Raw genomic sequence first — 20,549 nt, 5'->3', positions numbered from 1 at the left:
GTCTATGTAGCCCTGGCTGGCCTGGAACTAACTAAATGAACCAGACTAAATCTAGTCTCTCATAGAGATCTGCCTGTCTAGGATTAAAGGCATGAGCTACTACATCAGGTAAAGTCTTAGCACTTTACACACACCTCTGCATGCACAAAACTCCTATTACTTGCTAGAGTTTTGTCAACTTGACACAAGCTAGAGTCATTTAAGAAGGAATCTCTTATAAGTACAGCATTTAAATGGGGCTGGCTTACAGGTTCAGAGCTTCAGTCCATTATCATCAAGGCGGGGACATGGCAGCATCTAGGCAGGCATGGTGCAGGAGGAGCTGAGAGGTCTACATCTTCATCTGAAGGCTGCTAGAAGACTGGCTTCCAGGAAGCTAGGATGAAGGTTTTAAAGCCCACATCCACAGTAACACACCTACTCCAACAACTCACACCTCTTAATAGTGTCACTCACTAGGCCGAGCATATACAAACCATCACACTGGCCTATGGCAAGTCTGTGGGACATTCCTTGATTAATAATTGATGTATAATGGCCTAGCCTGCTGGGGGCAGAGCCAACCCTGGGCAAGTGGTCCTAGATAGTATAAGAAAGCAGGCTGAACAAGCCAGTAAGCAGCACTTCTCCATGGTTCCTGCCCTGCTTGAGTTCTTGCCCTGATTCCCTCAGTGATGGATCGTGACCTCAGAGTTACAAACTGAAATAAAACCCTCCCTCCCCAAGTTGCTTTTGGCATGGTTTTTATCAGAGAAACCCTAACTAAGACAATACCCATACACATATTTTTTAGATTAATTATATGAGTGTTTTGTCTGCACATACGTCCTTGTACTGGATGTGCATCTGGTGCTTAAGGAGGTCAAAAGAGTGTCAGATTCTCTAGGACTAGAGTTACAGATGGCTGTGAGCCACCATGTGAGTTCTGGGAATCAAGCCCAGGTCCTCTGCAAGATCAACTGACTGCTGAGCCATCTCTCTAGGCCCCAAAACATTTTTTTTAATTGAAAGGAAAAAAATGGCTGGAGAATAGCTCAATGGAAGAGCGCTTTCACAGCATGAAAGAGGTGTTCAATACCCTGTATTGTAAAGTAAATAAATAAACACAATTTTTAAAAAGACTTATTTATGTACGTAAACACACCTGTTGATCTCTTCATACACACCAGAAGAGGGCATCGGATCCCATTACAGATGGCTGTGGACCACCATGTGCTGGGAATTGAACTCAGGACCTCTGGAAGAGTAGTCAGTACTCTTAACCACTGAGCCATCTCTCTAGCCCATAAATAATATTTTTTTTTTTTTTTAAAAAAGCATGGCAAAGAGACATCTGATACCCTGAGTATGAATTTCAATTCTCACTTATTCTGTAATTTTGCCTACGTTATCTCACCTCCATGCTTGTCTGTAGAATGGGTCATTACCTCTATACAAAATAGTTGTCATAATCTGACAGAAAACAGTAAGGAGGCTTCATCCAGATACGTATTCAGGAACAGTTCTGTTTATACTCCCCACAGGGCAACAAAATCAGCAAGTGGTTACACTGCAAATGTGTCAATACTTCCCTTTCTGGATGAACATTCTTCCTTGAAGGCAGCCTGGGTAACTGTCTATGCACGGACAGGAAATGTAGTATGGAACAAGGCTTGACACAGAGAATTAAGATTTCTACCTAAAGTGTTGAAGTCAAGGGCATTTACATTTCTTACCATAACGTCTGTTAACACTCTGCTAATCTTTTCTGTATGAATTATTTCATTTAATTTTCCCAGCCTGCCTTGAGGCAAACACTACTACAACACTGTTTGCAACTCCTGGGATGTTAAATTAGGCTGAGTAGTTAGGTCATTCACTCATACCATGGTTGGTCACAGAGCCAGTCAGTGGCAAAGCTTCACAATCCCAAGTCACATGCATAACAGATGGTACTCCAGTGACCTGTGCTCACATCTGTCCTAGCTTCCAAATGCCTTAGTCAGAACAAGGCTTGGCACCCTGGGAGCAACTCATAAATGTGGATGGCTTGTCAAAGCTGATGTCCAAGAGCATACAAACTGCACTACTAAATACAAGTTAATCTAGTGTTTTGGAGAAATCAGTATTCTACATGAGCAGTGGTTGTTTTTGAGACCTAGAATGATTATATAGTTGACTCAGTCCTTGTTTTTCAAGGAATGTTGTTTCAAAAGGTTTTGGTAGAGGTGGGAGGTGCTAGGGATGGAACCCAGGGACTCGAAAAGGTAGACAAGTACTCCCACTAAGCCATAATCCCAGCCTTAGTCCAGTCTCTGAACTAAAAAGGGGTAGGTACAGGGAACAGAAAAAAGGGATTTCATAGATCTACAAATAGGAAACAGTTCAGGCTGCCATTTATGATTTATGACTTTTGTGTGTGTTTGTGCGTTCATACTCAAGACTGACTATGCAGTTTATTATACTCTTGTAAGATCCAACTTACAAGTTCAACAGCAAACCTGACAGAAAGAGGATATCAAATAATGTATGTGAATGAATAATAGGAATTTGGCAATTTTAACTCAAACCAATTTAGCTGGGCAATGCTGTACCAGAGGAAAGCTCTTCAACTTGGGAGAGATCCCAGGTAAGAGCTGTCACTTTCAAGTAAAACACAATATATTAAAAAAGCATTTGGCCCCAAGGGCTTGGGCTGAGGCTCGTCTTCTCCACTCACTCAGCTAGTGCCCCTCACCTGCAAACAGTGATAACTATGCCTGCCCTCCTTTGTTACAAGAAAAGTTTATAAAATAAGGGAGTGTTATGCAAGTCAGCAGAACTTCATTAATTCAGATTTTCCCTGGGTTGAGCTAAAGGCCTCTAAAATACTTTAAACTTTAAAAGAAGAATAAGTAGGGTTGAAAAGAATTAGCCAACTAAGGAGAAGACTTTTAAGAGTTTAATACCACACAGCAAATACCTGACAAAATAATGATCGCATTTTTATTTCAATAGTAGTTCTTGAAGAACTGTGATTAAAAACAATAAAGTCAAAGAAGAGGAGACAGATCAAGTTGGTAACATGCTTGCTTTGTGAATATGAGGATCCAGGTTCAATCCCCAGAAATACTTTCCCTAATACCCCCCCCCCCCAGAAAGCTAGGCATAATGCTACGTGGAGGCAAGAAAGACAAATCCCAGGGCACGTTGGATCCCAACTTTGTCTACATGGTAAATCACAGGTCAATGAGACTCTGTCTCAAAGAAAACAGATAATGGCAGCTGAAGAGTGGTGCCTGAAGTTGCCCTCTGACCTTCAAACACACATGTATCTGAGCACCTGAGCACACAGGCATACACACACATATACAAAATAATGCCACACATCACTTGGAAAGTCTATAACAACAACTTTTACAAATCACTGTGTTTACTGTCCCCATTCATCAAACATTTAGAAAATGTGAACTAGGCTCAACGATAAAAGAAAACACGATGAGATCTGTTTCCTGGCCCTAAAGAGTCTATGGCTAAGTCAGAACTTAAGTGTTACATAGCAGTGACAAATTTCTTCACACGGCCTTGCATCTTGGACTATTCTCATATTCAAAGAACTGTCTATCTGTACAGGCCCACTACACCCGTGTCACCAGGTACTTCTGAAGAACAGCTGGTGGAGTGGGAACTTCATATCAGCTGTTACAGGTATCACCACAGGAATCAACCTGGCAGCTGGTTCTAGAATAGAACTGCCAGCTCTGACCAATCTTTTGTGTGTCCCAAGGTCACCTGGAGGACAAGGCTCAGCACTCCAGCACTATGTGTGCATCAACAAAATGGAGAGGTGGGCCCATGTCTTATCCAGATGTGAAGCAGCAGCAGGGTCTGAGTAGAAAGTGAAAAGTCCTAGAGAGAAAGAGTGATGATGCTAAATGACTAAGATGACAATATTATTAGATGTATTTTAGTATGACTTAAAAAAGAAGAAGAAAAAGCTGGGGCTGGGCACGCAGCTTAGTGAGAAATGCTTTGTGTAGCCCTGGCATTGCATAAACCAAGAATGGTGGTATATGTCTATAATCCCAGCACTCAGGTCAATACTTATATTTCCATAAAAAGTTACATATTTTATGAATAGAAAATACCAGAAACAACCAAATTCATAGAGACAGACAGGATACTAGAAGTTACTAGGAGGGAGAACACTGCAGTTGTTGCTCAGTGAGCACAGAGCTTCTATGTGAGGTGACTAAGCTTTAGAGATATATAGTGATACCTGTCACGTAATATTATAAAGGTACTTAATAGCAATAACTTAGATACCTCAAAGCAAGTAAAATGGTTAAAATATATATACATATATATAGATATATATATATATATATATATAGATATATATATCTCTTACCACAATTCAAAAGAGTTTTTTTTTTTTTTTTTTAAATCTGTTTTTAGGATTGGAGACATGGCTCAGGAGTTAAGAGCACACTATTTTTGCAAAACATCTGGGTTCAGTTCCCAGCATCCATGGTGGGTGATCACAACCAACCCCTGCAACTCCAGCCCCAGAGGGGAGCGCACGCGCGCGCGCACACACACACACACACACACACACACACATTTATTATTGTTAACAAATAAAAAGAAATCTTGTAAAAAAGAAAGCTGCTGGGTGTAGTGGAGCATACCTGCAATCCCAGCGTTTGGCAGATGGAGGCAGAAGTATAACAAGTCCAAGGCCAAACTTGGCTATGAGGCCCTATCTCAAAACAAACAAACATGTTACTATAACAAACCCAAAACACAGCCCTACTTACTGATTGCATGCTGAGTGGTTATCACAGCCATTATGTCTGTGTTTACAACTTAAGTGAACAGTTGAGGAAATGGAAATTCATTCTGACATTACAACTAATGCTTATAAAAAAAAAATGGCACTAACACAAGGCATCAACATGAATATGTTAACAGGTACCTGTAGTCCCAGCTACTTGGGAGACTGAAACAGGAAGATCCATTGAGGTCAGGAATTTGAGACTAGTCTAGGCAACCTAGTAAGATCCAATCTCAAAAACCAATAAGGAAAAAAATGAAATACAGAACTATGTATACCAAAAGGTTCAACCATAAAAATGTACCCAATGGTGAGTTGGGGAGACAGCTAAACAGCTAAAAGCCTTTGCCAAAAAAGCACTACAACCCAAGTTTGAATCCCTAGAACCCAAGGAAGATCAGACACTGTAAGGAAAGTGTCCAAAATCCTAGCGCTCTCAGGGAAATGAGAGGCAAAGACAGGAGGACTTCTGAAAACTCAAGGGCCACCTAGCCTGACACAGATGGTGAAAAAGAAGCAAGGTGTTAAGGGTTAACAAGGTTGTCCTCTGATCTCCACATGCACACTTGGCATGCACACTTTGTCTCTCACAGACAAACACGCACCCACACATGCACCTGCCCTGTACATAGTAACAAGAAACAAGGAGTTAAGAGCAACTGTAACAAAGGTTCTCTTCAGTTAATACAGAGATGGCAGGGTGGCTAAGAGGGATACTTTTCTAAATTTTCCAAAGAAAGTAATCTTTAACAATTTACATGACTGGAGTATTTGTTTTAATATTCAAAATTGTGCAGCTGGACACTGGTGGCACATGCCTTTAATCCCAGTACTTGGGAGGCAGAGGCAGGTGGATCTCTATGAGTTCAAGGCCAGCCTAGTCCACAGAGCTAGTTCTAGGGACAACCAAGGCTACACAAAGAAACCCTGTCTCAAAGGAAAAGAAAAAGAAAAATTCAAGAATGACATGGTTAGGGCCAAAGGCTATGGAGTCAGAAGCAGTGTGGTGAGCCATCAGTTCTGCAACCCTAAGCCCACACTCACTCTAAGTACTCTACAATGTCATGTACCCCTCTGTGACAGAAAAGCACCGAGGATCTCCACATGCTCTTACCACATCTTGGATGATACTGTTTTCGGGGTACAAGTAGTACCCCTTTTGCAGGAACATGGTTGCTCACATCAGCAGTGATTGGGGTTATGCTAACTTTGCATGATCAGCAGTCTAAAATGGACAAGTTATTGTGTGCTTTAGCATGTCTAAATCCAGTTTCATCCAGCTAAGGAAGTTACTGGCATGTCCCATTGAGCCATTGAGCTCATTCTGAGTTACTTCTAGGGATCTCAGGGATCCTAGAAACACTCTGAATATTTATTTCACAAATTGTACATGTGGACAAATAACCCAATTACAGAATGAGAAAAGGAACTGCATGAATATTCTCTCAATAAGATATACAGATGAGCAGGTCTGAGAGACAGCTTAGCAGCTGAAGGTGCTGCTGTCAAGCCTGACAACTTGAGTTCAATCCCCATACACCCAAATGGTAGGAGAGAACTGACTCTTGCAAGTTACCTTCTGACCTCCACACATGCATTGTGGCACATGTACAGACACATACAAAAACAAACAAATAAATGAAACGTAAAAAGCTTGCAAGATGTACAGATGATGGCAAGCACACCAAAATATGCTCAATACTATCAGTCATGAGGAAAATGTAAATCAATAACATGAGATGTGTCTGTCTGTCTGTATGCAAGTATATATGTTTGTTTTGGTTGGTTGGTTGGTTTTGAGATTTTGAAACAGGGTTTCACAATGTAGTGAAATTCAAAAGACTAGACTTGCCTCTAGAAATCCACCTGACTCTGTCTCCCAAGTGCTGGGATTATTTAGATTTAGTGCCACATTTAGAAATGTAAAGTCAGGATGAAAAGATGGCTCAGTGGTAAGTGCTGCGGCACAAGCATTAGGATCTGAGTTCAGATTCCCAGCACACAAGTAAAAGTTGGGCCCTGCAAGACATATCTGTAACCTTAGCCCTGAGGACTGGTAGAAGAGACAGGGAGACAGGTAGATCCTGGGAGCGTGCTGGCCAGCCAGCCTTGCTAAGCAAAACGAGCAACTCTGGCTAAAAAAAAAAAAAAAAAAAAGTAAATAAATCAGAAAGCAAACAAATGCCTGTGCACACATGCACAGCCTCCCTCAAACACAAGAAATTTAAAGCTAGACAAGCATGATACATTCCTGTAATCTTAGCACTTGGATAAGAGGATCACCACAAATTTGAGATCAGCCTAAATGGGGGCATGGGCAGGGCTGTCATTCTTAGTTCTGAGGCTATGCAAAAAAACAGCCATAGGGTTAGATTTGGCCTATAAGCCAAAGTCTCAGGTCAGATTCTGCCAATTCATTTTTAAATTAAGAATACAGAGCTGGGCTTAGTGGTGCACACCTTTAATTCTGTCGCTGGCAAGGCAGAGATAAGCAAATCTTTATGAATTTGAGGCTAGCCTGGTCTACAAAGAGAGTTCCAGGACAGCCAGGGTTGTTGTCTTGAAAACACACACAAAAACAAAGCAAAACAAAACAAAAATAAGAATGACCCTACATGGGAGCATACATCAGTAATCCCCAGTACTTGGCAGGCTGGAGCAGGAGAGAACATTTGAAGCCACCCTGGACACTACAAAGCAAGGCCCTGTGTTAAAGACAAAAAAAAAAAAAGGTTTCATACTAAATAAATTTGGTAACGCCAAGCAACCAAAACATTGTATTATGCCAGCTTATTATAAAGCCCAAATTTTTATTGTGAGAACTGTCAGTGCCTTTAATGTGGTGCTTGCATTAAAACACTAAGAAAGGATAATGGTCAGTAGCTTTTCCTAAACGTATTTTACCATCAAGTCCCTTTTTCACAGGCCAGTAGAATACACTTTACATCAAGTATCCCTTTAAAAGAAACCCCCAGATTAATAAGTTTTAAAAATCCAACAAACTAGGGGCATTCTCCTCACCACTGAGATGACAACGGGGTCATACCACTCGGAATGTTAGGTAACAACTGAATGACCATTTCACAACTACATAAACAACAGGAAAACAGGCAGGAACTTTTGGTTCAACCCCAACCTTTTGTTTTGTGGAGGAAGTGTCAGCAGAATTGGGTCATAATATGGAATCTTTGCTTTTCCAGACAACATAAGCATTCTTAAAATACTCTAACAGGAGATGGAAAAGTGATCTACTTGATGTCTGGTTAAGTGCAAAATAAGGAAGTCTAATGTTAGATTAGAAAAATATAGGTATGCAAGTCAGGGTCGTAAAAGATTTGGTCATATATGCTGGATGGATAGCTAGCTTACAAACTGCAGACATTCTCACACATCTATACACACACTGCTAGAGAAAGAGTTAAAGTTCAGTTTATAAACCAGGGAGAAGACTAAACCAAACAACTGCAATTTAGACGTCCATTCTGTAATCAGAGTCCACTGGCAAGCAGAGCCTTGGAGAACACAAGCAATCCCAGTATTTGGGAGACTAAGGCAGGAAGACTATGAATCTGAAGTCACTCTGGGCTACATAATGAAAAGGAAGAGAGTGATGAAGGGAGGGAGGAAGAGGGACAGAGACAAAGGCAAAGACAGAGACAGAAAAACAGACAGAGATACAGACAAGACAGAGACTGACTTTCTAAATTGTTCTCAGCCTGGGCTGAGTGAGACCCTGACTTAAAATAAAATAAATTTAAAAAAATTAAACGCAACAAAAAATTACTAACTAACCAATGTAATGGATCCCTGTTTATTAATACAACATATATTTTGGATACTTTTTTTATCAGATAAGTCATTCCAAAGTCCTTGAAAAGAAGGATGGGAAATGTGACAACCAGGAAAAGATTACATAAGATCAAGTGTGCTGGCCTTATTGACAAGAGATAGAGACTAGGGAGGAGAGCTCAAGAAAGGAAGACAAAGAAATATTACATTCAACAGGCATAAAGGTACTAAGTAACTGGTGATCAGCACTGAGACTGAAGCAGGAGGATCAGAAGTTCAAGGCCAACTTGAACTACAAAGGGAACTTGAGGACAGCCTGAGATCCTTAAGACCCTGTCTCAGACAACAAAAGAAGTGTCACATACCCTCTGAAAACAGAGTTACCAATGTAAAGACAAAGTCAAAATAAATACTCAGAATAAGAGACTTTCGCATTGGAAAGGACCTCCTGTATACTTTCTTTTACAAGGAATCAGTCAATCCTGTCAGTGGTCACCCCTGATAATTCTTCCGTTAAATTCTTAACACTAAGTACACATTTGTCTTCCCTAGAACCCAGCTATTAATCCTAGCTGGCCCTCTTTCAGCTACAAAGATTAAGCGGGAGCCCTCCTTGCCGCAACCCACACACCCAACCCCCCACCCCGCGCCAGCTTTTAAAGATAGTTATTCTCCTCCGGCATTCTTTCCTAAGCTGGATGTTTCAAAGAATCGAACCTGCCGCGAATCGAATACCGCACTCACAGCGGGACAGCATTTCAGGTGAACAGGCTTCAAACACCACTGAGTATAGGACTCCTAAGAAGAACGTTCAAAAGGTTTCCTAGGATCCAAACCCAGATTCGAAACAAGCTGTCCAGGGCTGTAGAGCCGGCACCCCGGAGGATTTCAGAGCAGGCGCTGTGAAGAGCCAGGCTTTGAGAAGCCGTGCCCGGTTATACAAGTGTGGAAACTAGGTTCAGTGAGGTAAAGGACTTGGCCTAGAACGCACAACTAGCTGCCGGTAGCCAACGCAAGTCCAGGTCTCCCACGCTCCAACTCAAATCTGTTCACCACACGCCTCATCTCCCCACTCAACCAAATCACTACCCACCTGACAAACAGTCCCGCCCCCGGGGCTAACAGGGAGTCCAGACGAGCCCCCGTCTGGAAAGGAGCTTGTGCGCGCCCTTCCTTTTTCCGGGGCCTTAGTTTGCCCAATCTGTACCCAAGAATGCCAGTCTGACCTTTCTTCTGGACAGCCAGACTGGCTGTCTCTCGGCCCTTGGTTTCAGGTGCCTCAGACCCTGAGCCCGGAAAGGGGGTTCCCATGCCTCCCGGACCCGCCGCCCCAGCTCGTTACGTACCTGCCGCCGTAGAGCGAGCGCCAGCGACGCCACCAGTCCGTTCCCCTGTCCCACAGTGGACAAGCCAGTCTTAGAGACAAGTCAGTCAGAAAGATTGAACCTCCGACCCCTCCTACCCGGACCTTGGTCACCTGACAAGGAGCCGCCTCTATTAGAGCAACTTCCGGTTACAGCCGGAAAAGGCTGGTGTGCAGCGCTGCTCTCCGGCTCCGACGCGGAGCTCGTAAGTTCCGCCCCGGGACAGGAAGGGGAGGGCTCCTGGCCTTTCCGTTGTGTTTCCTGGTGCTAGAAGAGGAGGGAAGGGAGCTCAGTGGATGGCGTGCTAGCTTCGCCTGCTTGAGGGCATGGGAGTAAACGTGTGTGTACACGCCAGTTAATCACATCATTCAATCGGGTGGTGGATCAAAATTTCAGTGTCGTTCTTGGGATACATGAGACCGTGTCGCAAAAATTATGGGTGGAAAGGGCTTCCTTGATGAAAAAGCCAGTTCTAGAAATACCAATTTGGAATGAATGCCTTGTACTAGAATGTAAGGACAGTGGTTGTTCTGTTTCATAAAAAGAAGAAGAAGAAAGAAGAAAAAAGAAAGAAAGAAGGAAGAAAAGAAAGAAAGAAAAAAGAAGAGAAGAAAGGAGAAGAGAAGAAAGAAGGAGAAGAAGAGGAGGCTAGGATGTGTTTTGGTAAAGGCACCGCGGTATGATGAGGTGGAAAGGGTGCCTCAAGCAGGCCCAGGCTGAAGCATCCCTTCCCCCCTGAGATACCAGCCATACTACGGTTATAGTATGGAATAGAGTTTATTTAGGGCATGGGAAAGAAGTAGAGAAAGAGAGGGGGAAGGAGAGAAAGAGGTCAGGGAGAAGAGAGGACGACCGGCTCTTGGCCCTTTTATAGTAAGCCGGGCATACCTGGCTGTTGCCAGGTAACTGGGGTGGAGCCTAGAAGGAATGCTAACAGTGGTGATGAATGGGAATGTGTAAAATGACACAGGCACTCTCTTGAAGACTCAACTAGCCAAATCTGTGAATTTTCAGTATCAAAATAATAAAGATAGTAAGAGTATAACAAATTACAGCCATGAGATGGTCCAGCAGGTAAAGATGCCAAGCCTGTCAACTCTGGTCCAATCCCCTGAAACCCACCGTGGAAGGAAAGGAATCTGGCAAGTTGTCTCCTGACCTTCACATGTATACAGATACACTTAATAAATACATATTAATTTATTTTTAAAACTAATTAGATGAACTTGTGACCAATGAGGGATTTTTTTTACAGTAGCAAGTGCATTTATTATATTTAGAAAGTGACTAGAAAAATTGGTGTTTTAGCTTTCGATATTAAAAAAATGTTAGTTCAGTGCAGGTGAATGACTTTGCTGTGTAACCCCTACAAAGCTGTGCAACTGTGCTGTTGCACAGGGGGGTTGTGGGGGGAGAGCAGGCACCCCTCATTCTGTAGAACAAGAGGGGACTTCCGTCCTGGTCTTGGACAAGCAGGAGTAGTAGCATTCCTGTGTGCAAGTTGAGGTGGGGCTGGCACACCAGCCTTGAAGTATCCTGCACTGGATGGCTTTCAGCTTCTGCTTGCCAGTGTGAAAGCCCAAACACCATATGGCAGGTGAGCCTGCATCCTCTCCCCAGAGTGCTTGACCTTATCAGTCTCTAGCCCTAGCTCCATCTGTGAAGGACCTGAGGAATCCATCCGAATACTCCTCTCCTTTTGTTCCTGAAAAAGTAAGATTCTTTTGAGGGTTCTTGGTATCATTAATACAAGAATTTAGAAGGGACTCAAAGGAAGCTCAAGGATAACTTTATTAGAGTTTGAAAAGAGCAATAAAGGCTACTTGAAAACTCCAATAGCTGCCAGGAGATGGAGAAAAAGGTCACGTCTTTTAAACTAGGCATGGAATAAAATTAGACAACTTAACAAGAAATGGAAAAGGCACATGCTTTTGATCCCAGCACTCAGGCAGTAGAGGCAGGCAGACAGATCTTTGTGAGTTCAAAGCCAGCCTGGTCTACAGAGTAAGTTCAAGTTCAGGACAGCCAGGGCTATACAGAGAAACCCAGTCTCCAAAAATCAAAAGAGGGAGAGAGGGAGAGAGGGAAAAACTGGGGCTGGAGAGATGGCTTAGCTGTTAAGATGGGACTAGAGGACCCAGGTTTGATCAAGGAACCACAGAGTAATTCATAACCTCACCTAACTTCAGTTTCATGGATCTGGCGCCCTCTTCTGGCCTCCTTGGGTGCTGCATGAACATGTGCATACATATGCTTCTAGGCAAAACACCCATACAAATAAGATACGTATGTATGTATGTATGCATGCATATTAAGAAAAGGAAAAGCAAACACTCCCAAGAATGGAAATTGGCTATTAGTTGAGCAAAGAACCTAAAAATTATCCACCCTACAGGTGTATGGTCTCTCTTACAGCCCCTTCTCCCCATTTGTATTTTCTTCAGGCTCTGTTCATGATGCCACAGAAAGGAAGGGCTTTGGGTCTTTCTCTACAAACTGGCTTCCTTTCCCGGTTAATCTTGACGTATCTTTTATTGTTGCTATTGTTGTTATCTCCTGTTACATTGGGGGAACCTTTGATCCCAGTACAGTTTACCAGGCTGAGTCAGGACAAGATCTGAGAGTGCCTACCTTGTTCCTGAGGAGCTGTGCTAGACAAAGGCCCCAAGGCACAGTGGACTGGCTTGCTGGAGGTACTGGGGACTCCTCAGAATCCTTCTGGGAACTTCTGGCTATTCTAATCACGGAGGCACTGCAGGCAGTAAGAGTCCTGAAGCCCCCCGCCGATGACTTGAGGCTGTACCTACACTCTGCCAGCAGTTCCAGCTGCTAGGGCCTGTGTCCTGGTTTCCACCTACCCAGTAACACAAGCTTCAGTCATGAGTCTCTTAAGTACTTGAGACCTTTGCTCCCAGTGTGAGGCTGGCAGTGTCCTGGCCCTCAGAAGTCCTGTCTCTGAGAGTGTAACAAGGAGGAAACCTTTTACTCTGGTCTGGAATCTGATTCTGAACCTGTTCCTGATCCGTGTTTCCTGATACGAAGTCATCATGTAAGCAGAAATCTGCAGCTCTGACATCTGAACTTGCTCCAGGTTAGTGTCCTTGCAGCTACCAGCCCCAGCTTCACCTCTGTACAGTGGGTTATTTTCTCCTCCAGCTGACCATTCAGCCTGGAGGTTTCTTTCCTTGGAACTCGGGCTCATGGAGGGGACTCAGTCTTCTCAGCTGCATGTGGAAGTCTCTCATCCCAGCTGCCACCATAACATCACTGCTTAGCACCTCCGTCTTCTCCACCAAACACCTGTGTTTCAACAGTCACTTTTCCCCTGTGACATCATGGTAACAGCCTACAGAGAGGTGTCCCTTCGTGTATAGCCTGACTCACAGGGATTTCTCCCCTGTGTCTCCCTTGCATGTTGCCATCATCCAGATTCTTAGCACATAATGTTAAGGACAAGAAACTTGTCCTAAGTACTGCCATTTTGTTTTTAGACTTCATTTAATCATCAGGTGAAACTAAGTTCAAGGTCCCAGGTGCTAGGGGAGCTGGGGACTTTCCAACAATGAACAGCTTCTCTTAGGAGATGGTTGTCTGAGTCCAGCCATCTCAAGGACAGCTTCTCCATCTTGCTGGCAGGGTCAAACTGAGTTCATATTTCCAGGCCCAGGAACCAACTCCTGTCCTGATTGTTGGTGCTCCCTTGCTCAACCCCTTATCTCAAAATATGATTAGACAATGCTACAGCCCACCCTGCTCCCCGTCACGTTATGGTTTCACTCTTTAAATATGTTGTACAATGTCCCTTCAAGGTCGCACTTCAGCTCCCATGTCTGTTCTGTGGCCCTGATGGGTCAGTAGCAGCTTGATTACAATGAATTTGTGTCATTTGCACTGACTTGGTATTTGAGTTATGTTGGACCTAAGTGGACCCCATAACAATATGAACAACAGTGGCCTTATCTTGTGCATAGACAAATCTGTTCCTACCCCCACATACATTCCTGGCTGTGCTAGGGCAAAAGTCTGGCAAAGTCCATTGCTGGTAGCTCGGGAAGTTCATATTCATTCTCTCTCTCTCTCTCTCTCTCTCTCTCTCTCTCTCTCTCTCTCTCATTCCCTCTCTCTCTTCTCTTTCTTTTTTGCCTCCCCACTCCTCCCTCCAACCCTCCCTCCCCCACTTCTTAAATTTTATCTTATGCCAAGCTGTGGGACACACCTTTAATCTCAGCCCTCTAGAAACAGAGGAAGGCAGGAGTTGGAGACCAGCCTGGTCTGCAGAGAGAGTTCCAGGATAGTCAGGGATACACAGAGAAACCTTGTCTCAAAAAAACCCAACAAAATAAAACAAAAACCCAAAACAACACAAAGAATTATTATATGCCTATGGGCATTTGCCTTCATGATTAGTTATGCATCACTTACATGCAGTACCTGTGGAGGCCAGAAGAGGGCAGCAGATCCCCTGGACCTGGTTTACGCATGGTTATGAGTTGCCATGTGAGTGTTGGAAATTGAACCCAATTCTGGGAGAACAGGGATGCTCTTACCTACTGAACTACCACACTCTCTTGCTTCAGGATTCTCCTTTCTCTCCCTAATGCTGTGCTTGTCTCATCAGCTGCATCTTCTTTAAGAGAGTAAACCTCCAAACTTTTGTTTCAGAAGTTCTAGTATGTCTTGGCAGGGAGGGCAGGGGTAGAACAGAGCAGCTCACCTTCCAACAACCAGGAACCAGCAAGAGAATCCATGAGTTTTTAATGACATAGATACGCAAATAAAGGGGGAGTGGAAATGGCTCATCAATAGTGACTTCAGGCTCTCTTGTAGTGCTATGACTAGGAAAGCAGAGAAAGGCTGAACCCCGGAGTCTGCTGGCTAGCTGGTGTGGCATCACTGAGAAGGCCCTGTTGGAAAATAATGAAGGGCTGGTGGGATGGCTCAGCAGCAAAAGCACTTGCTAAACAAGCCCAGAGAACTGACCTTGATGCCTGGAACTCATAATGAAAGGAGAGAAGTGACTCCTAAAACTCATCCTCTGAGCCAGGCAGTGGTGGCACATGCCTTAGATCCCAGGTCTCAGAAGGCAGAAACAGACGGATCTCTGTGAGTTCAAGGCCAGCCTGGTCTATAGACCAGGGCTACACAGAGAAACCCTGTCTTGAAAAACGACTACTACTAATAATGTAGATGACTCTTCTAAAGAAACCTGAGTTCAACCTCTTCCTATATGAACACATGTGCTAGTGCATGTGCAACCACACCCACATGTGCGTGCACACACACAGAGAGGGGGGGTAAAAAAGAGAGAGAGGAGTAGAAGCTACCCATGGTGGTCATAATCCCAGGACTTGGGAGGCTGAAGTAAGAGAAGTATGGGCTACAGATACCGCCTCAAACGCTGGCTCAATGGCTGAGAGCACTGCTTGCTCTTCCATGGGACCTGGGTTCAATTCCCAGCACCCACAAGGCAACTTGCAACCAAGTGTGACTCCAGTTTCAAGGGATCTGATGCCCTCTTCTGACCTCCATGGGCATGTACATAGTACACAGACATACAGGCAGACAAAATACTCATACACACAAAAACATGCAGGAAAGAAAAGAATAGACAAGGAGAAGAGGAACTTCCGACCTGTCCTTCAGTAGGTCAGGTAGTAATTAGGAGTTGGAAGGTCAGGAGTGGGGAAACTCAACAGGATGCTCACACAGATGAGCCTCTCACCAATTAGTTACCACACGGCAAAACTGGAATTGTTATAACTACTCGGTCCAGCAGAACAAATTAATCAAGGCAACCAATGTCAACATCTCCTCAACAGTTCAAGCAGAGATCAGGTGCCTCTGAGCAGGGCGCACATCAGTTCTGTGTGGCTGCTGTGTCATTAAGTGACAGAGCTCCTGCCACTCCCAAAGTTCAGAGTCTCATCCTCACCACACCATCACCAGCCCCCCACCCACCCAAAAAACCAAAGTGCATGGCCAAATCTCAGGAGGAAACATTGGATCCACTACTACAAATAGCTATCCGTGTGCTGAAAAACAAATACAAAAAACAGAGACCAAAGAGGCATGGTCACAGATGTTCATAGTTCAAAGTTGCGTCTTGGGCCACGGAATGCAGTGGAATAGTAGAATGAACAGTACTGGGGCTGACAACAGCAGCTGCATGTGGACGGCAGGTTAACTGTTAATAAATACTGCTTCACGTGGCCTACACAAGGACGGTAGCTTTATTTGGCACCCAGGTAGTTTTCCTAATAGAATCTTCAGTTCATTCAACAACTCCTTAAACGGATTGTTAGCGCCCGGGCCTGAGTGTGAACGGAAAATGAAAGCATAGATGAAAGATGCCACAAAATTTGGAAACAGGCTCAAGTAAGACTTTTTTTTTTTTTTTTTTTTTTTGGTTTTTTGAGACAGGGTTTCTCTGTGTAGCCCTGGCTGTCCTGGAACTCACTCTGTAGACCAGGCTGGCCTCGAACTCAGAAATCTGCCTGCCTCTGCCTCCCAAGTGCTGGGATTAAAGGTGTGCGCCACCACCGCTGTGCTCAAGTAAGACTTTAACCTGGATTTCCCAGGCACGCACAGGTAGACTTTAACACAGCTGACACCAGGACAGAAGTGCCATTCATGAGAGACAACATGGAAGCAACACCGCCTGCCAAACCAGAAAAAGCCCTGAGGCTCTCAACCTGTGGGTCGCAACCAATGTCAGCGTCAAATGACCCTTTCACAGGGGTCACCTAAGACCACAGGAAAGCACAGATAGTTACACGACGATCCATAACAGCAAAATTACGGCTGTGAAGCAGGAAAAATACTTTTATTGTTGGGGGTCACTGCAACATAAAGAACCTTATTAAGGGGTTTTCAGCGTTAGGAAGATTGAAAGCCACAGTTCTAACCCATCAAAGTCCATAGTTCTGGGAAAGTTCTTGAATATGAGTGCCTTGGAACAGGAACATGCCTGGCAGTGTGGAGGTGGTGGAAAGCCTTTGGCTGGCAAAGTCCAAGGCCCTCTGGGAGCATCTGCTATTATTGTTTTGCTAAATGGATATGTAGTTAAATTGTTTCTTAATCTCTCTCTTTCTCTCTCCCTCCTTTCCTTCCTCTCTCTCTCTTCCCTTTTTTCCCTCTCTCACTCCTTCCCTCTCCCCCCCCATGTGTGTGTATGTATTCATGCCCATACTATAACAGGGCCCCTGACCTTAATAGCCCCACCACCACCACCTTAGCATAACTGACTCCATGATGTAAGTGCCATTTAGGCTATAAAACTTAGCAAATAGACAAAACCCCCTGCCAAAAATGAAAACAAAGACCTAATCGATCAGAGTCCATTGTTCTGGGAAAATCTCTATTCAGTTCTTGTTAACTGAAGTATGTCAAACCAGGACATGGCTTTTGTGCTTAAAAGCTCACCCTGAGAAAGGCTCTGGACTACATTGGGATCCCAATCACCCAGTGTAGTTGCTTGTAGGCTAATAAAGACTTTCTGTTGGCTTAACCCCCTGTCTGAGCAGTCTTCTTTGGTGAATACCCCACAGCAGTTATGGAGGTCCTACTAAGATCACAGAGACCAGACCTCAAGCCACCAAAAGTCTCAGAGCCCCATTGATGGTCAGGGGACTCCTGGGGGTGTGAAACCTGAGATGTTCCAGGTCCCCAACGCTCCCTTTGATCAATTACTAACACTTCAGGAGGGGTTTAACACCTCCGGCCAAAAGAAAACAAATTAGAAAGTCTCCTGGTCTGGTTAAGGTGCCTTCTGTTTGGACACACAGGAGGGATTAGATGTGGTTCCTGATCCAGTGTCGGGATCCATATGAGATGTCACTGATCCCTCTATCTAATGTGTTCAGGTGTATGAATGTGTGGTAGCCACTCCTGGTTGTTTTCACTGCGTGTGTGTGTGTGTGTGTGTGTGTGTGTGTGTGTGTGTGTGTGTGTGTCTGTGTCTGTGTCTGTGTCTGTGTCTGTGTCTGTGTGTCTTTCTGTGTTTCTGTGTTTTTGTCAGTTTTGTTTCCCTGTATTAACTCAGTGGCTTTCTCTGGTGTGAGACCCTCCCTCCATCCTGCTTAAAACCCATGCCACCTCCTGTTGGGAACCCTAATCCTTTTGACTCTGCCTGGTCACTCAGAGATACTACCCAAACCCCTCCCTGTCCCACTCTAGGGTTAGGAGTACTGGCTTTTTTTGTTGCTGGACTCCTGCTCACAGTCAGGGTTGGTACCTGTATGGAGGTGGGAAGGGGCCATACCTCTCATCCAAGGCCATCAAAACAGAAGGCACACAGGGAGCAGGGACTGGTTCCTCCAGGTGAGCATTCTAAGCAGCCCCAAGGAAGGGGGAACCCTGGGCTGAGCATAAAGGAACACAGAAAGTTCCACTCCTTTTGTAAATCTTTCATGATTTATATCTTCTTACCAGTCAGTGATCTATGTAATTGGAAAACTAAAAGATTCCCACCATTCTCTGAAAACAAACAACAAACAAACAAACAAACAAACCACCCCTGAGCCAGACAGGGGAATCACTGCCAAGCAACGCAGCCTCAATAGAATGGATTTTTCTGCCCAACAATGACCTAGAAGACTTTAAAACATTTTCTATAGGTCCTCCCCTCTCCCCACCCTTTTTTTCCTCTCCCTCTTTTGGTTTTTCAAGACAAGGTTTCTCTATGCAGCCCTGGTTGTCCTGGAACTTGCACTGTAGACCAGACTGACCCAGAACTCAGAGATCTGCCTGCTTCTATTAAAGACAACTGCTAAAAAGTGTCCTTTGTCACCCAGTTGGCCCCAAATATTTGAAAACAAAAGTAAAAAAAAATATATAAAAGTTTAAGTAGGTCCTCGATGCTGGAGGTGGCTCAAAGGGTATTAATAGAGAACTGATTGGATCAAGACCTTTTGCATAGACTGAAAACCACCATCACCGTCTCTGATAATGAGATGAAGTTAGACTTACAAACACCATTTGGGCATCTCACCCTCTGTCAGAAGAAACCAAGCAGCCTCCCAGGACTGGCCCAGTTGTTCAACTGGTTGTTCAACTAAGCGGTTTATCTATCACCATCCAGATTAAACAATACCCAATGACCCCGGAAACAGAAGGGGAAATTGTAGTCTGTATTACCTGGCTTAAAGAGACAGGCATCCTGGTGCCCAGCCAGTCAGTCACCCTGGAATATGCCTCTCCTGCCTGGGACCTCTGATTTTCATGAGTCTGAGTCTTCCAGAGAAATACGTGTTCACCGTCTTGGACCTGAAAGATGTATTCTTCATCTTCCCATTGGCAGCAACCCATCCCATCTTTGCTTTTTTATTTTATTTTTCTGTGTAGCCTTGGTAGTCTTAGGACTCATTCTGTAGACCAGGCTAGCCTCAAACTCTTATACCCCAAAGACAGTGGTGGCACACACTTTTAATCCCAGTGTAAGAATAAATTGTAAAAATGAAATTTTAGGTCTCAACGTGAGAGTTTCTTAGGTTCAGAGTTTCAATTTACACTCAAGTGTTAGCTGCCCCTGGGGTGCATTCCAAGGGCTTGAATAAACATTTCAAAGGCACAAAAGACCCAAGATAGAGGCAATAAAACACCTGGGTAAACGGAAGTCACTTGAAAAGAATTCTCCCAGGAGCAAGATACAGATGTAAATTAGGATAATTGGGATGGGGGCTAGATGGAAACCAGGCTTGGGAACGGATGTTTGATATATCCAATCATATGTAACCGCGCCAAACTTTCCCGCTCTCCCCAACCCCTACCTATAAATATCCCAAGTTTCCTGGGCTTGGGGTCGGAATCTCTATCTCTTGCGTGAGATATATTCCGGCCCGAGGGCCCTCGTCATTAAACCTCCTCTGTAGTTGCATCAAGAAGGTTTCTCGTGTGTCCTTGGGTTCGTGCAGGTCCGGACTTGGGTGAGAGTCCCCTTTTGGGGTCTTACATTTTGGTTCCCTGACCGGGAAACGCGCGACCACCCTAGACACACGACGACCCCTTGGAGGTAGGTTTGTGTGAGTGGTGTGTGTGAGAGTGCGGCGCCGCTGTCCTTGTCTCTTTGTTTTGGTTTCTTCTGCTGTCTTTGTTTCTGTGTTTTGATATCGGTTTCTTTGGTGAGGGGAACCTTCCCCATCGGAGACTGAGTGCAGCTGTCATTGTGGACCGTGAGGGCCCAATGACTGTGGATGGACAGACGTGTTGAAACCCACAGGCTGCAGCCCGGGAAGGACGCTTCACGGGTGGTTAGGGAGTCAGAGTGGTCTGGCTGCCCTTGGGGAAAGGCGGTATCCTTTCCCATCTGGGTTAGGGAGTCAGGGAGGTCTGACTACCCTGTTTTGGAACAGGAGATGAGTGCTCCTGCTAGGGGGAAGATGTGGAATCCTTCCCGTCAGAGGTCGCGTTTGGCTGGTTCTATGAGACCAAACTCGGGCAAGTGTGTCTGACTGTGTTAGTTCTGTGTGTTTATATTTTGTGTACAGTCTTTCTGGAACCCCTCCCTGCCGCTACTGTGTGGCAGAGTACCTGAGCCAGGCTCCACAACCACTGGCTGCCCTGGCCCCCTAGGTGGTCCCCTCTTCGCCAGCGCTCGAGCCGCC

At 44.6% G+C, this 20,549-nt stretch overlaps 1 protein-coding gene and 1 long non-coding RNA gene across 2 annotated transcripts in view; one reads left to right on the top strand and one right to left on the bottom strand.

The window, feature by feature from the left end:
• Rnf185 (ring finger protein 185) overlaps positions 1–10,100 on the bottom strand; it is a 36,170-nt gene extending 26,070 nt beyond the window's left edge. Inside the window, exon 1 of the mRNA XM_034509314.2 lies at positions 9,931–10,100. The gene's annotated coding sequence lies outside the window, so the exon portion shown is untranslated. The remainder of the gene's footprint in view (positions 1–9,930) is intronic.
• Positions 10,101–10,132: 32 nt separating this feature from the next.
• On the top strand, positions 10,133–17,455 carry LOC143443071 (uncharacterized). Its single transcript, XR_013111784.1, has 2 exons — positions 10,133–11,661; positions 12,393–17,455. It is a non-coding gene; the product is annotated as an uncharacterized LOC143443071 (long non-coding RNA).
• Positions 17,456–20,549: the final 3,094 nt, after the last annotated feature.

This window comes from Arvicanthis niloticus, chromosome 7 (assembly GCF_011762505.2).
Source record: "Arvicanthis niloticus isolate mArvNil1 chromosome 7, mArvNil1.pat.X, whole genome shotgun sequence".
Lineage (NCBI taxonomy): Eukaryota > Metazoa > Chordata > Mammalia > Rodentia > Muridae > Arvicanthis > Arvicanthis niloticus.
Note: the sequence above shows the minus strand (reverse complement) of the source record. Positions and strands in the feature narration are given on the sequence as shown.